Here is a 15,678-nt window from a genome sequence, read left to right as displayed (position 1 = left end):
CTTTGGGGTGCTTTAAAAGCTCTCAAATTTCTAATTGCTTTGATTATGGGCTTTCATGTCATATGTTGGGCCACCCTTCCTCAGGTAATCACCTGAAGGCTCTCATCTCTGGAATATTTTCTTCCTCTTATGTCAAACATCATCATGGCTCAACAGCATAACTCCTGAGCAACTGCATAGCCATCCTTCTGCTTCTCATCAGCCAGTGGAGAGCTGATATCCACTGTGATCACCCCAGGGAAGGGCTGGCCTGAAACATCTCTTAAGAAGCAATGTGCACAGTATACAACCTCATTTACATAACTGATTCCTGGGTTTTTCATCTATGTTCATAGCAATGGCATTTGAAGATATATTTTCTTCTAAATAGTTGGCAAAGAAGGTTAGGTATTTGAAACAACAATAACTACAAGACAATCATTTCACAAAGGCCCTTAAGAGGTTGATGTTTCTTTTCAGGCCCTAGTCCCACCCTCAGTTCTTAGGCCTGAAGATTCTGTAGGAAAATCTCCATATCTGGGAGGCTACAGATCCAAATATTCAATGATACAGCCTTTTTTCAACATCTACAAATACAATAACTAACATTTGAGTGCTTGTTGTATCCTAGCCACAGTGCTAGGCTCTTTCCAAAACCAGTCTATTGTGAGTGTCATGGAAGAGTGATAGGCACAGGCCAATAAGATTCTCCTTCTGCAGGCTATACAAGTTCTCATGATCTTGGACTTTAAGGCTACCGAGTATGCCCATAAAACAAAAAGCTGTTAGGTCCCTGCCCCCACACACACTCTTTCTCTGAGACTGCTTCCCACCTATAGTCCTTGGTGAAGAGATGAGACTAAGCTGCCCAAGTGAACTCCTCCATCCTGCCCTGAGCTGATTGAACCCACCTAACACAAGCCGGAACAATCCAGTCCTGTTCTTAGGAATATGGAACTGAGGCCCCCCAAAATGGTGCCTTTTCGCTATGGGAAAAAGTTTTTTGAGGGTGGTCGTGATTCTTCATGAGCAAGAGGTTGAGTGAATTGAGAAAGCATGTCTGCAGTAAGAGAAAAGACTAGATCAGAGATGGCATGGAAGAGAGACTGTGTGACCCTGTGTGGTATCACTTCTTGATGGCTTTTCAGCCCCTTCAAGACCTGGCTTACTCTGTTAACTATCATTGGGTTCTATGATCATCTCCTGAGTCATTTATTTTCAATAAGTTCTCCTTTATTTGAGCTTGGTTGGATGAGTGTCTGTTCTTTGAAACCAGTGACTCATAATTAAAATAAATTTTTTTTAAGATTCTATTAGGCAATTAAATATCTGACTAACTCTGGATTATCCTGGTCCACTGTGATTGATTCTGTGAAAACTTATGATGCTTATGCTTTGTGTCCTCCCAATAGTCAATTATCTACCTATCTTCAGTCATTCACTTAGTCCTTGAACACTTATTGGGTGCTTACTATGTGCCCAATGCTCAGAGAATAGTATAAGGACAAAATCTGACCTCTGTGTTCAATAGGCTTACAAATCCATTAGGAAATGTAAAATACAAAGCAAAAAAAAGTTAATATAGCAAAATGCACATAAAGCATGATATTACAGGGGAGGAAGCAAGTAATACAATTAATTTTCACTGTAAAGACTGGAGAAGGTTTCATAAGAGGTGCCATCTAAGCTAAAGTTTGAAGGAAAAGTGGAATTTTGGCAAGCAAAGAAAGTAGGAAAGAAGAACAGATTAGTAAACTATTGCCACAATCATGCTATGTAACAAACCACTCCAAAACTAAATGACTTTAAACAACAATAATTTATTCCTACTCATACGAACAATTATGGGTTGTCTGGGGATCCACTGATCTAAGCGGGGCTCTGCTGGGCTTGGTTTCAATCTTCCGGTGTGTGTGTGTGTGTGTGTGTGTGTGTGTGTGTGTGTGTGTGTGTGATACAGCCAACTTTTCTCATGTTCTAAGAGGACTTATTTTGCTGTAGAACAGCTGCCCCAAGAAAACTCTTCTCACGGCCATGGCAGAAATGAAAGAGAACATGTCCAACTATTCAAGCACATTCAAGTCCTTACTTGCATCACATCTGCTAACGTACTATTGGACAAAGTAAGACACATAGTTGAGCCCAAAGTTGAAGGGTGAAATATATTCTGCCTCTAGTGGAACTGCAAAGTCACATGGCAAAGGATGAGGATACAGGGAAGGTGAATAATTTGGAACAATGCACCACAGAAATTACAGGCAGAGAGATCAAACGGATGATCAAAGGCATAGTCAGAGATATGAAAGCACATGGATTGTTTAGAGGAAGGAAATAAAGCTAAGAATTTAATTTAAACCTTGAACACCATGCTAAAGATATAGGCATGAGTCTGCTGCTCCAGAGAGCCACTAAGGTTTACATGGTTGTATCTGTGTTTTAGAAATATTAAAAGCAAGGAGACAATTTAGGAGGCCAGTGTAATAGTCCAAAAATTGATGGAAGTGGAGTGGATATAAGATATGTTTGGGAGGACTTAGCATATGTCCACAAATTATATGATACTCCTTTTAAGAGGTAGAGCCTAATTCTCCTCTGAGTGTAGGCTGTACTCAATAACTCATGCCTATTGAATAGAATGTGGTAGAAGTGATGATGTGTAACTTCTGAGACTAGGTTATAAGAGGCATGTAGCTTCCTCCTTGCTGCCTCTTGCATCAGCCACTCTGGGGAAAGCTCGGTGCCATGTCATGAAGTCACTTAAGCACTCCCATGGAGAGGTCCATGTAGTGAGGAATTAAGACCTCTTACCTATAGCTGATGAGAAACTAAAGGCGCTGCTAATGGCTAAGTGGGCAATTTTGAATGATGATCCTGCAGGTCCAATCAAGCCTTCAGATGACTGAATCCTTAGCTGACATTTTGATGGCAACCTCATGAAACATTCTAAGTCAGAACCACCTAGCTAATCTGTTCTTAAATTCCTCATGCACAGAAACTGAGTGAGATAATAAATGCTTATTGTTTTCAGATGCTATATTTTAGGATATACACAGCAATAGATAAGTAGTACAGCTTGGATGCAGAAGGTGAGGAAAAAGAGTAAGTCAAGGATGACTCTCAACTTTCTGGCTTGAGCCACTGGATGGTGTGACTTACTGAAAAGAGAGAAGAGGAGGAAGGGCAAGTTTGAGGGACAGTGATGAGATGTAAGATGAAGAGGTTATTTTAGGACAGTGTTATAGACTGAATTGCACTGCCCAAAATTCATATGCTGAAGCCCTCAGGGAGGTAATTAAGGTTAAATAGTCTTAAGGTTGGATACCTAATCTGATAGGCTTGGTGTCCTTATAAGAAGAAGAGACACCAGATCTCCCTTTCTCTTTGTCTCCATCTCTCTCTCCATGTGCGCACAAAGAGGCTATGTGAGGACACAGTGAGAAGGCAGCTGCCTGCAATCCAAGGAGAGAGCCTTCACTAGACACCAACCATGCTGTCACCTTGATCTTGAATTTCTAGTCCCCAAGACTGTGAGGAAATACATTTCTGTTGTTTAAGCCACCCAGTCTGTGGTATTCTGTTACAACAGTCCTAGAAGACTAATACAGATTTGGGTACCAAAATTTGGGGTGCTAGTGAAAAATATGTAAAAATGGAGAAGTGGCTTTGCAACTGGGTGATTGGCAGAGTCTGGAAAAGTTTTGATGTGCAGGCTAGAAAAATCCTAGATTTCCTGTTAGCAGAAATACAGATGTTAAAAATCTATGTGTATTACAAAAAATGAGAAAGCATGTTCTGGAGAGAAAACCAAGGGTATGGATGGACAATCACTCTATAAGGAGATTACACAAGGTACTAGTCAGTCATTTCAGCAGAACCCAAGAATAGAGATGGAAGTATAGTAGCAGAGACATCACCAGTTTGAACCAAAGGCAATAGAGATGAGATGAAATAAATGAAGATCTTCTGACATCTGCAGTTCTACAACTGGACAATAGAGCTATTGAGCTGAAAGCATACCTTAACCTTCAAGAAAAAAAAGAAGAAGAAGAACCTTGAAGGCAATTTGAAGACAATCACAGCTGCTACTCCCACCACAGGCCCGGGGGCAAGGCTGTTTCCTCCTCCTCGGTTTCAGAGGGTGGGCCTACCTTCTGGGTTTCAGTGGGCCAGTGCCTCAGGGATAGCGCCTCCACAAGGAGCTACATGAGTGGGAACACTGCAAAACACCATGTGAGTGGGGCCCCCACACAGAGCAAAGGGTCAGGTCCGCTGGCCAGGGCCATCAGTGATGCTGCCACCCCAGTGGGCATGAAAGAGCATCCAAAGAGGATTATTCTCAAGCCTTAAGATCTAATGGAATTTGTTTTGCTAGGTTTGGGACTTGCCTGAGACCCATCATCCCTTTCTTCCTTCTGATTTCACTCTTTTGGAATAGGAATGTCTATTCTATGCGTGTCCCGCCATTACATTTTGGAAGCACATGACTTTTGTGGTTTCCTAGATTCACAGCTGGAGAAGAATTTTGCCTCAGAATAAATTATACCTTGAGTCACTGGTATCTGATTTAGGTGATGTTTAGATGAGGCTTTGGACTTAGAATTGATGCTGGAATGAGTTAAAACTTCTAAGAGTTTTGAGGAATGGGGTGAGTTTATTTTTCATGCCAGAAGGAAATTAATTCTGTGAGGACAGTGGTGGAATACTATGAACCAAATCTCTGCCCCAAAAGTTCATATGTTGAAGCTCTAACTCCCAATGCAACTGTATTTGAAGATAGGGCCTTTAGGGGGTTAATTAAGATTAAATGAAATCATCTTGGTAGGGCCATAATTCTATATGACTGGTGTCCTTATAAGAAGAGACAGCAGATCTCTCTCTCTCTCTCTCTCTCTCTCTGCACATGCATAGAGAAAAGGCCATGTGAGGACATAGGGAGAAGTTGGCCATCCACAGCCCAAGAAGAGAGCTCTCACCAGATAACCCACCCTGCTAGCATTTTGATTTTGAACTTCCAGCCTCCAGAACTGTGAGGAAATAAATTTGTGTTGTTTAAGCCCCCCAGGCTGTGGTATTCTTTTATGGTAGCCCAAGCTGAGTAATACAGACAAGTTGAGTTTGAGACGGCAGGGCATTTATATCGTGAATATCTGGTGGGCAGCTTGAAATACACCTAGAGCTCAGAAGAGCGTTGTAACGATGCAAGTCACCTGATCATTGGCATTTGGAGCTAGATGAGACAGAGCAATCAGGGAGAAAGAGAATATGGAGAAAAAAAGAGAAGAGGGTCTTGGATACAATTGAGTTAGAGGGAATGGCACATACAATTGGATGGTTCAATGAGGAAGATGGAGAGATGATTTTAAAGGGCTGTTAGAAAGGTAAAAGTGAACTACAGCAGAAGCAAGGGAGGTTGTTAAGCTAGAATAGTTGATGAACTCACCAAAAGCTCAGAAAATTCCCATAAGAGGATCAAGATGAGTCCGTTAAACTTTCTAATATGGGGTTCATTGGTAACCTTTGCAGGAGATATATAGTTGGCTCTGAAAAGCTAACTTAGAGTGGGTTGTGTGGTAGCCAATGTGATAAGCCACTCAGATCTCCTTTCAATGAAAGATTTGTTGCTCCATTGCTGGGAGTGTTATGTACATATGGTCTTCAGCAACCAGCCCCTTCAGAGATTGCCTCAGCTGCAGAGAGTCATCTCACCCAATGTCACTTCCCTTTTCAGGGTAGCACCCATCTATTGACTGATCCCTGTCATTAGATGGGTGCTACCCTGAAAAAGGGAGTGACCTTTGGTGAGCATAAAGGTCTAGCCATTTTGGCCTAACTCAGAAGCGCTGGAAGCCTGTCTCACTCTGGAGAGCCCTGTGAGGTTGACTGAGCAATCACAGGGCCTGTGTCACAGTGCATCTTCTCCTTCTGGCCAACCCTGCTTCCATAGGCATGCATCTCTAGAGAACTCATTAATTAATATTCTGCCTTCTAACTCTGTCTCAGAATCTGCTTCCCTGAGAAACCAACCTAAGACATGGGGTGAAGGAAAAAAGTAGAGGTTACAAGTATAGACTACTCTTCCAAGGACTCAAGGAATCAAAGTAAGATGGGTCAGAAACCAAGGGCAAAAAATTCTGTCCTCTAAGCTTTCTCCCATATCAGACACAAAATTGAACACACGCTAGGTGTTTTTACCTTGATTGTAGAACTCCAGGAGGAAAACAAAGTTAGTAACTAGGTGATTAGTTCTTCAGATTTTCTCCTTCAAATATTTCAATAAAAATATGAGGTCAGAAAATCTTAGATTCATTTATATTGCCTCCTCCTAGCCCCCAGCCTACCAACACACACACACACGCACACGCACACACACACACACACAAACACCGCGTCACTGCATACCCCTAGAAATGACTCATGTCCTTTTAGTTTACCCCTGGTTGAGGTCAGACAGGAAAAATGATTACACTGCCTGTCTATTTCCCCTAACCAAGAAAATTCCAGTGAAAGGAAAAGGGAGAAGGATGTAGATGAATGGCCAGAGGCACTCTCAGTTGCTGATAACAGGAGCACCCTGTCAACTGGGGCCAAGCCAACCACTAAACTTCAGACCTGAGCTCCTTTAAACTTATTCCTCAGACGACAGGAACTCAGTCAAGTGGGAACAAACCCATGGTTCGGTTGAGATGTCTAGGAGAATCATGGGGCAGGTCCAGACACAAGCTATACCATTCTCAGCTGCTCTCCAACATGACAGACCCCAAGCCTCCTCTCTGGAGAAAATGGGGCAGAAAAGAATGCTTAATGAGGTGAGTTGTGATCACTGAAGAGGGAGCTTCCCCACTAAGGCCCCAAACCTCAACTCAGAGGGCTCCCTTTTTCACGCAGTGCTCTCACTAGAAGTCAGTGGGGGCTCTATGCTGTGTGCAAGGGACATGCAGGGACACAGGTGGGGAGCCTGGGTGTCATGATCATCCAGCACCAGAGCGGCATGATGCAGACACTGAGACATTTGGGGAGATGCAGATGCTGACTGAAATTTGTCTAAGCCCCAAATCAAGGGCTCTGGAAAAACAATTAAAAGGTAGCATACAGGACGGAAAACAGGCAGTAGTTTACAGGACACTTTGCACTGCCCAGGTGAAATCATCCACCTTTAGAAGCTTATTAAATAAATGTTAACAAGGAAAGAACCAAAATATGAAAGGCTATAGGACTAGGGTATATTTTAAGACAATTCCCCCAAGAAATGTTAGGGGAAGAAAAGGAGATGCTTCAAACTTTTTCCAAGTGTAAGATGCTCCATAAAATGTCTCTTACACTAAGTGTTTTGTATTTGAGATCAGGAGGGTGCTATTTTGGAAAATATAAATGTGCAACAGGCAGAGAAAGGAATGAGAAAGAAGCCACAAAAGCAGTAGAAAAATAAACTGCAGCAACTGTAGGAATCAAAATGGACTTGACATTTCATACCAGTACAACTGGAAAACTCTTGCTCAAATTCCTTAACAATTGCCTTTAAATTTAAAAGCTGCATTCTAACTTTTTAAAAATGTCAAGCCAAAAAAATGTCAAATCCAGGAAGCAAAAAGTACATGTTTTGCAGGCAATCACTCCTGTGCTCTAACCTCAGACCACTTAGTTTCCCCCACATTATTTTTCTTCAGGTTCAATAGCATTTTTTAAATCTAACGAGCAAAAGAAAATGGAAGATAGAAAAATGGATAGGAATATAAATGTGAACTTAGATTCTATCTTTACATACGCAAGAGGATGAGTGAGACAAATATACTCCAAGGAAATTCTTAAACTTCTGCTTCAAATCAACTCCTGCAAAATGTAGTGGCTTTCCACTGAACAGTGTTAGTGTGTTTAGTATCACCTTAAAATGAAATGCTCAAATGAATACAATGAGAGCAGATTCTAGCATGGAACCTGGTCACCCCAGAACCAAGATCCTCTTTTTTTTTTTTTTTTTTTTTTTTTGATGGAGTCTCGCTCTGTCACCCAGGCTGGAGTGCAGTGGCACGATCTCGGCTTACTGCAACCTCCGCCTCCCAGGTTCAAGCGATTCTCCTGCCTCAGCCTCCCGAGTAGCTGGGACTACAGGCACGTGCCACCACACCTGGCTAATTTTTTGTATTTTTAGTAGAGACGGGGTTTCACCATGTTGGCCAGGATGGTCTCAATCTCCGGACCTCGTGATCCACCCGCCTCGGCCTCCCAAAATGCTGGGATTACAGGCGTGAGCCACCGCGCCCCGCCTCTTTCTTTTGTTCTCTAGTAATCCACTGTTTTCTTTTCCACCCCAAACTAATGAAACAACAAGTTATTCTGACCCCAATATCTTTGAGTCTCATTGGTCATTATCAACGTATATATAAGAATTGTCAATTCTTTGTCCACTAATTCAGCCAACTTTTATTGTATGTTACTTCTGTGGTGGGGGATGTGTTATGCCCTGGTTGTGCAGTAATGACAAAGCATATCCTTGCCTATAAGCCGGTCAGAGTTCAGATTGGAAGACCTTCAAATAGACAGGCAACTAAAATATGGAGTAACAAGTGCTGTGGCCAGAGGTGTACAAGCTGCACAAGAGGGGTGAGTGAGAAGGATGGGAAGCCATGGAAGGATGTCTGAGCTGCACCAAGGCTCAGCCTTTGCCATTTTTAATTATAAGCTCTGCGACAGCAGGACTATATCATTTCATCAGTGTGTGCTCAGTACCTAGCACAATGCCTGGCATATAGTAGGCACTCAATAAACAATACTCAGGATGAAAGCCTTTCTTTGAAAAAAAAATTGCAAGGAAAGAATCTGCTTGAACATTTCCCACTTTCCATTTTCATAGCAGAAAACATATCTGCAATGGATGTGTGCTAGGTAAATAAATGAATGGGAAAAAATGACAACAGTCATGCACTGCATAGCATTTATTCAATGATGGGCTACATATGTGACAGTGGTCCCATAAGATTATAATGCCATATTTTTACTGTCCTTTTCTATGTTTCAATACACAAATATTTACCATTGTGTTATAATTACCTACAGTATTCAGGACAGTAACATGCTGTTGTTAACAAATGACCATGAGATCTATGGAGAAAGGAATAGGAGAAAACTTTATTTCAGAGAGACAATCTGCAGATCAGGAAATGTAGCCTCCAGGGAAATCAAAAGCACACACTCCAAAGGGGGAAGAGGGAAACGCATTTACGTCTTTCAGGTCTGCCTCACATGTATATTTAGCAGGTTTGGGGGAAATCTATGAATATTTATAAGGGAAGCCATGCACGTGTGTAGTAGGCAAACATACATATACATTTTATGTTTATTTGGGGGGTAGGGATGAGGATGTCAAAATGTGAATTACAGGGTGTAAAAGAGGTTTTGTGCAGTCTCTGTTTGCTGGCTGAAATTGGCTCAAGGTCTGTGCTGTTTATCAGGAAAGAAGGTTTACAAGGTCAGTCTGCTGTCCAATCGGGGTTGCTGGCAGGCCCACAAAGCAGGGTCAGGCCAGCTGGCATCTGGCAGTCCACTAAGCATCAGTTGGGAAACTCCCAGTTATAGGTGTTTTGACAATTTTTTAAAGGGTGAGCTTCTGCTCAATTATAGGAGAAAAGATGTTATGGCAGTCAGTAATATAGGGGTATGTGACCAACCCCTCTCTCTGCTATGGCTGCTTGATTTCATCTTGGTGTGTCTCATTTTAGCCACAGGGAATCCATTTTGTCTGTCAGCCAGGGGTATATTTTAACACCGCACAGGTTAGTAGCCTAGGAGGAATAAGCTACATCACCTAGCTTAGGTGTGTAGTAGGCTGTACCAGCTAGGTTTGTGTACACACACCCTATGATGTTCAAGCAATGAGAAAATCCATCTAATGATGCACTTCTCAGAACGTATCCCCATCATTAAATGACATGACTGTATTTAGAGAAGAAGGAGTCAGTTCAGTTCCACAACTGTCCTGAAGGACAGTTCAGTTCCAAAACTTTGAGTGCCAGCCATGTCCCAGACCTGGCACTGTGTGCTGGGGCTACAGAGGCAGCTTAGACACAGGCTCTGTCTTCAGGATGCTAATTGTTTCCTGGGGGTGGCAATGCAGGATGACAGAGAAGTGATGATTCTGTGTATTTAGGTCATTTGGGTATAAAAGGCATCTTTCCCCTCAGCAGGTAGAAGAGTGCATTAGAGAGGGAGATATGGCATGGCAAGATGTCCTCTGAGATCCTTCCAACTTCACAACAGTTTGAATACATTCAGAGTAATCCTGCACATTAGAAGAAATACCAAGTTATCAAGAGGCTCAGCTTATGTGTAAATAAGCACTGGTATTTTAATTTGGGTGAAAAATCTGCTGACAATATATAATCAGATTTCAAAGGATGCAAACGTCATGAAGAATCTTTGCTTTGGTTTGAAGTTGAAACATAACTAATGCTTAAGCAACCCATGAAAGGAATGGGGGCCCCCAGAGTGGGGATGAGGGTGTTTCTAGAAATGGAGAGTAAGGGGAGAGAGGGAAGGTTTGCATATGTTGATGGGGTTCCAATTTTCACTATAGACCACTAGTTCTAAAGTGATTTGTCTTAGTATGGCATCCATCGTCATGAAAGAAAATGTAGAATTTAGAAAGTGTATAATCAGAACCTAGACAACAGATGAGCTAGGCAGAATGGCAAACTTTGAGGCCTATGGGATATGGGCCAAATTCAGCCTAGAAATTGTTTTGTTTCGTCAGCACTGCAAAACAACAACAAAAAAAAAACTAAAAAAAAAAAGGAAGACGAATTTGAATGCCTTCAGCTAAAACAAGCACTCTCTGGTTTGCCACACCTCCCACCATTCCTTATTGTCTTACACTCATCTACTATGCTCATGTTCCCTATTCTGTGCCTGGCCCCTGAGTGGGTATTTGGATTTGTAACCCCTGAGCTAGTGACTTCTCATTCCCATTTAACAGCTGGAAGAGCAAATGCTTCAAACTGGCATTGCAGAACCCCTAATTTTAAGGGAAATTGTAAGAGTGATGGCAGACCAGCAAATGTTAGCAAGGGAAGCTGAAATTGTAATGGCTGCCTTGAACTGTGTGGGCTAGAATTTTGTCGTAGCTCACCACTACTCCAAATCTTGGGACTGCCATTTGCCATCTCTATTCCTTACCACTGCCGTAGTATCCAAAGCAAAGATGGACAAGAAGTCCTATTCCATCCAAAACCTACTCTATAGTCACTTCGAGGATTGGAACGTATTTTTCCTTCTGCATTTTGTAACCCCAACAACTGGAGAAGAAGAGCAATGGAAAAGCAGGAGAAAAACAGTACTGGCATTGCTTGAGGGGCAGGGAAGAGAGGCATAGGCAAGAGCACAGAGTATAACAGATAAAGGTGAAGAGGAAAAGTAAATCAGGCAAAAGGGAGCCAAAAGAGAACTTGAGGCAGGCATGGTGGAGATTCTGAATAATGGAATATTAGCTCTTCTTAAAGGTTTATCTGCCCCTCTCTAGTCATTGACTCGGAGTACAAGCACTGGAAGGAGCCTAGATTAACTCTCTGGCCCAACCTCCTTACTTCACAGAGGAAGAAAAGAAAGTCAGAAGAGCAATGACTTGCTCAAGGTCACACAGCAAGTGAGTAATGTGCTGACCTGAATCTTGAAGTAAGGTGTCCTGTGATTTCCCAAGCTCTTTTCACTCACAACCATGCAATGGCAGGGTGGACCTACTTAGAAGCAGGGAGATTTCACCCTGGCTGTCTCTTCCAAAGTCAATGTATCCTAGGGTTAGAATGTTGGAGGGGACAATCATTAATTCAGGAGTAAGAAATGCTGGGGAGTGAAAAATGGCTTCCCTCCACCTTTCTAGGTTCCCTGGTTGGGTAACAAGTTAAATTGACATAAGACAGGTTAACAGAAGAAAAACCATATTTAATTCTGTATATACACACAAGAGTCTCACAAAAACATGAGACTTGAGGAAGGGTCAGATGATTGAAGGTAAAGAAAGGAATAGGGGTTTCTGGCTTCTGGGGGATGGTGGCAACACAAGTTATGGGAGAGTGAGAGGAGGAAATGTATGGTAAATAAAGGTTGTCTTGTTACACAGATAAAAAGTCTCTTAGGTAATAAAAGTTGTCTCGGAGTATCCCTCTGAAGAATAGGTCATTATCTGGGTTTGGTCTCCATCTCCAGCCTCCTCTCCTGTGATCCCAGTTAATCTTCCCTGGCTAATAAGATTCCAGGGGAGGGGATTCTTGACAATTGAGTTCCTTTTGGAGAATCCATTTTTAGACAGATAAGGGGAGCTCAGACAAAGCCTCTGCCTGTATCTGCTGTTTCCAAAGTGCCCTCAGTTCCAAGTAATGAACATATCAAATAATCGTATTTTGGAGCCACATTTCCTGAACAGAGCACCTGCTTATAGGTCAGGTACTGTGCTTGACTCTGATTAGGCAAAGAGCAAGAAACCACGGTCTGTTCTAATGCTGGGCACAGAGTATGTGGTCAGAAACTATTTCTCAACAGTCTAGGGCAGTGCTGCCCAATAAAAAAAAGAATTTAAGCTACGAATATAAAAAAAAATAAAAAAATAAAAAAATGAACTACATATATAATTTTCATTTTTATAATAGACTCATTAAAAAGGGTAAAAAGAAACAGCTGAAATTAATTTTAATGATATATTATATTTAGTCCAGTATATCTAAAATGTTATCAATTCCACATGTAATCAATATAAAAGTTATTAATGAGATACCTTGCATTCTTTTTTTGTACCAACTCTTGGAAATCCAGTATGTATTGCTCACTTACAGCATACCTCAGTTTGGGTTAGCTACATTTCAATTGTTCAATAGCCACATGTGGCTAGTGACCATGGTACTGGATCATGCAGGCTCAGGATGAATGGCACAAACACCTAGCTTTGCGAAATGTCAGGCTAGTCTGTCTGCAGCTTCATAAGCTATGAGCCCACAGCTTGGCCACATAAAGTTAGTGTCTTAGTCTCCGTTTTGTGCTGCTATAACAGAAAACCTGAGACTGGATAATTTATAAAGAACAGGAATTTATTCTCTCACAGACACTGTGGCTGGGAAGTGCAAGATGAAGATGCTGGCAGATTAGGGCCTGATTTCTCTGCTTCCATGCTGGGTCCTTGAATGCTGCATCATCCAGATGGGATGAATGCCATGTCTTGACATGGCAAAAGGAGAGAATCCACCTCTGCAAGCCCCCTTTATGGTAGCATTAATCTATTCGTGAGGGCAGAACCCTTATGACCTAAACACCTCTCAAAAGGTCCCACCTCCCAACACTGTTGCATTAGGGGTGATTAAGTTTCCAACACATGAATTTTAAGGGACACATTCAGACCATAGCAGCTGGGAAGTGAGGTGGAGGGGACAGAGGGAGGCAGGTTTGGAACACAGTAGAGCTTAGGCCTTCGGGGATTTGATGATTTCATCTACTCACGCCATATCTTAAGCAGTTCAGCCAGTGAGCTAGTGCAGCATACATAGCTGCACATGGCTTTGTTGTTGTCAATGTTAGAAGTTTCATGCCAATTAAAGAGTGGAATAATAAAATCAGTGGTGGCTGTACTCTCCGTGGTAAACAAGTCTGTTACGTGCTTTAGACAGCAACAAGAAACCCCAATTCCAGCAATTGCTTCAGGTGTTCAAATCAGTATACAATTACTCATCAGAGGGGTTTTCCTCAGCTTTGGGTGGTGGCCGCTGCCAGACTTCAGCTTCCAGTCCGTGGAGGCCAAGGCAGCGTAGACAGCGGCCCTGGCACCCAGCGCCCCGCCGCCCGCAAGCCTCGCGCCTGTCCGCCGCGCCCCGAGCCCGCTGCTTCCGGTCTCAGCGCCTGCCGCCTCCGCTGCGGCCCAGCAAGCGGCCCAGATGCAGGCCATCAAGGGTGTGTTGGTGGGAGACGGAGCTGTAGGTAAAACTTGCCTACTGATCAGTTACACAATCAATGCATTTCCTGGAGAATATATCCCTATTGCCTTTGACAATTATTCTGCCAATGTTATGGTAGATGGAAAACCGGTGAATCTGGGCTTATGGAATACAGCTGGACAAGAAGATTATGACAGATTACGCCCCCTATCCTATCTGCAAGCAGATGTGTTCTTAATTTGCTTTTCGTTTGTGAGTCCTGCATCATTTGAAAATGTCCGCGCAAAGTGGTATCCTGAGGTGCGGCACCACTGTCCCAACACTCCCATCATCCTAGTGGGAACTAAACTTGATCTTAGGGATGATAAAGACAAGATCGAGAAACTGAAGGAGAAGAAGCTGACTCCCATCACCTATCCGCAGGGTCTAGCCATGGCTAAGGAGATTGGTGCTGTAAAATACCTGGAATGCTTGGCGCTCACACAGCGAGGCCTCAAGACAGTGTTTGACGAAGCGATCCGAGCTGTCCTCTGCCCACCTCCCGTGAGGAAGAGGAAGAGAAAATGCCTGCGGTTGTAAATGTCTGAGCCCCTCGTTCTTGGTCCTGTCCCTTGGAATCTTTGTTCGCTTTGCTCAAAAAAAGGTGGAGCCTTTGCACTCAATGCCAACTTTTTGTTACAGATTAATTTTTCCATAAAGCCGTTTTGAATCAATCAGTACCTTTTAGGTTTTGTTTGTTCTAAATGTAAGAGTTCGGACTCACATTCTATTAAAATTTAGCCCTAAAATGGAAAAAAAAATTACTAATCGGAGGAAAACCAGAACTTTAATTTCCTTCAAAAAGGCCTGAAGAGGCCGGGTCGGTGGCTCATGCCTGTAATCCAGCACTTTGGGAGGCCAGGCCTGCAGATTGCCTGAGCTCAGGAGTTCAAGACAAGCCTGGGCAACAAGGTGAAACTCTGTCTCAACTAAAATACAAAAAATTAGCCAGACGTGGCTGTGTGCGCCTGTACTCCCAGCTATTCAGGAGGTTGAGGCTGCAGAAGCGCTTGAACCCAGGAGGCAGAGGTTGCAGTGAGCCAAGATTGTGCCACTGCACTCCAGCTCAGGCAACAGAAAAAAAAAAATCCTGAGGAACACAAATATGACAACAGAAATGAAAGTGGCGATCTTAAATCTGAGGGTTCCCAACGGTCTCCAGATCTAACCCAGGAGAATGTTAGGGGTCTACTAACATTAATATTCTGGCCTTATCTCAAGACCTCAGCCTCCCCAGTGTGAGCAGTGCCTTGGTCTCTGGCTTTCTTCTCCTCAAGTATTTCTACCTACAACCTATTTGCTGCCAGTGTCCAGCCTGAGAGCATCTTGGCATCTATCATTTTCACCATGCAATATCAAGTGTTATTCATAAAAGAGCTCGTAGACTGGATAATACAAAATGTTAGCATCACAAAGCAGTCAGAATTGCTTGCTATTTTCATAATCCTGCCTGCATGTGACTCTCCTAGGAACTGTAGTTTGAGATTCTAGAATGTGAGGACAAATTCTAAGTGGGCTCAGATTTCATTTTGTTCCCAGAATCACATACCATTAGAAGGGACCTTAGAGATAATCTAGTTCCATTTCCACTCTTTCATATTATAAATGAAGAAACTGAAACTCAGAGAGGGGAATTGACTTGCCTAAGAACTGACAGAAAAGGTACTAGAACCAAAGGCTTTCAGTGTCATGTTCAGCGAATTTTATGGCATTCTTCTTGGTTCTAAGAAGGCCTATGTGTTTTAAGATATCACGG

The 15,678-nt window shown here is 42.7% G+C and overlaps 1 pseudogene; it reads left to right on the top strand.

Annotated features, from left to right (window-relative positions):
- Nucleotides 1-13,872: 13,872 nt before the first annotated feature.
- LOC116811417 (ras-related C3 botulinum toxin substrate 1-like) lies at nt 13,873-14,423 on the top strand (annotated as a pseudogene).
- Nucleotides 14,424-15,678: the final 1,255 nt, after the last annotated feature.

The sequence above is a fragment of the Hylobates moloch genome, unplaced genomic scaffold (genome assembly GCF_009828535.3).
Source record: "Hylobates moloch isolate HMO894 unplaced genomic scaffold, HMol_V3 SCAFFOLD_7, whole genome shotgun sequence".
Taxonomy (NCBI): domain Eukaryota; kingdom Metazoa; phylum Chordata; class Mammalia; order Primates; family Hylobatidae; genus Hylobates; species Hylobates moloch.
Note: the sequence above shows the minus strand (reverse complement) of the source record. Positions and strands in the feature narration are given on the sequence as shown.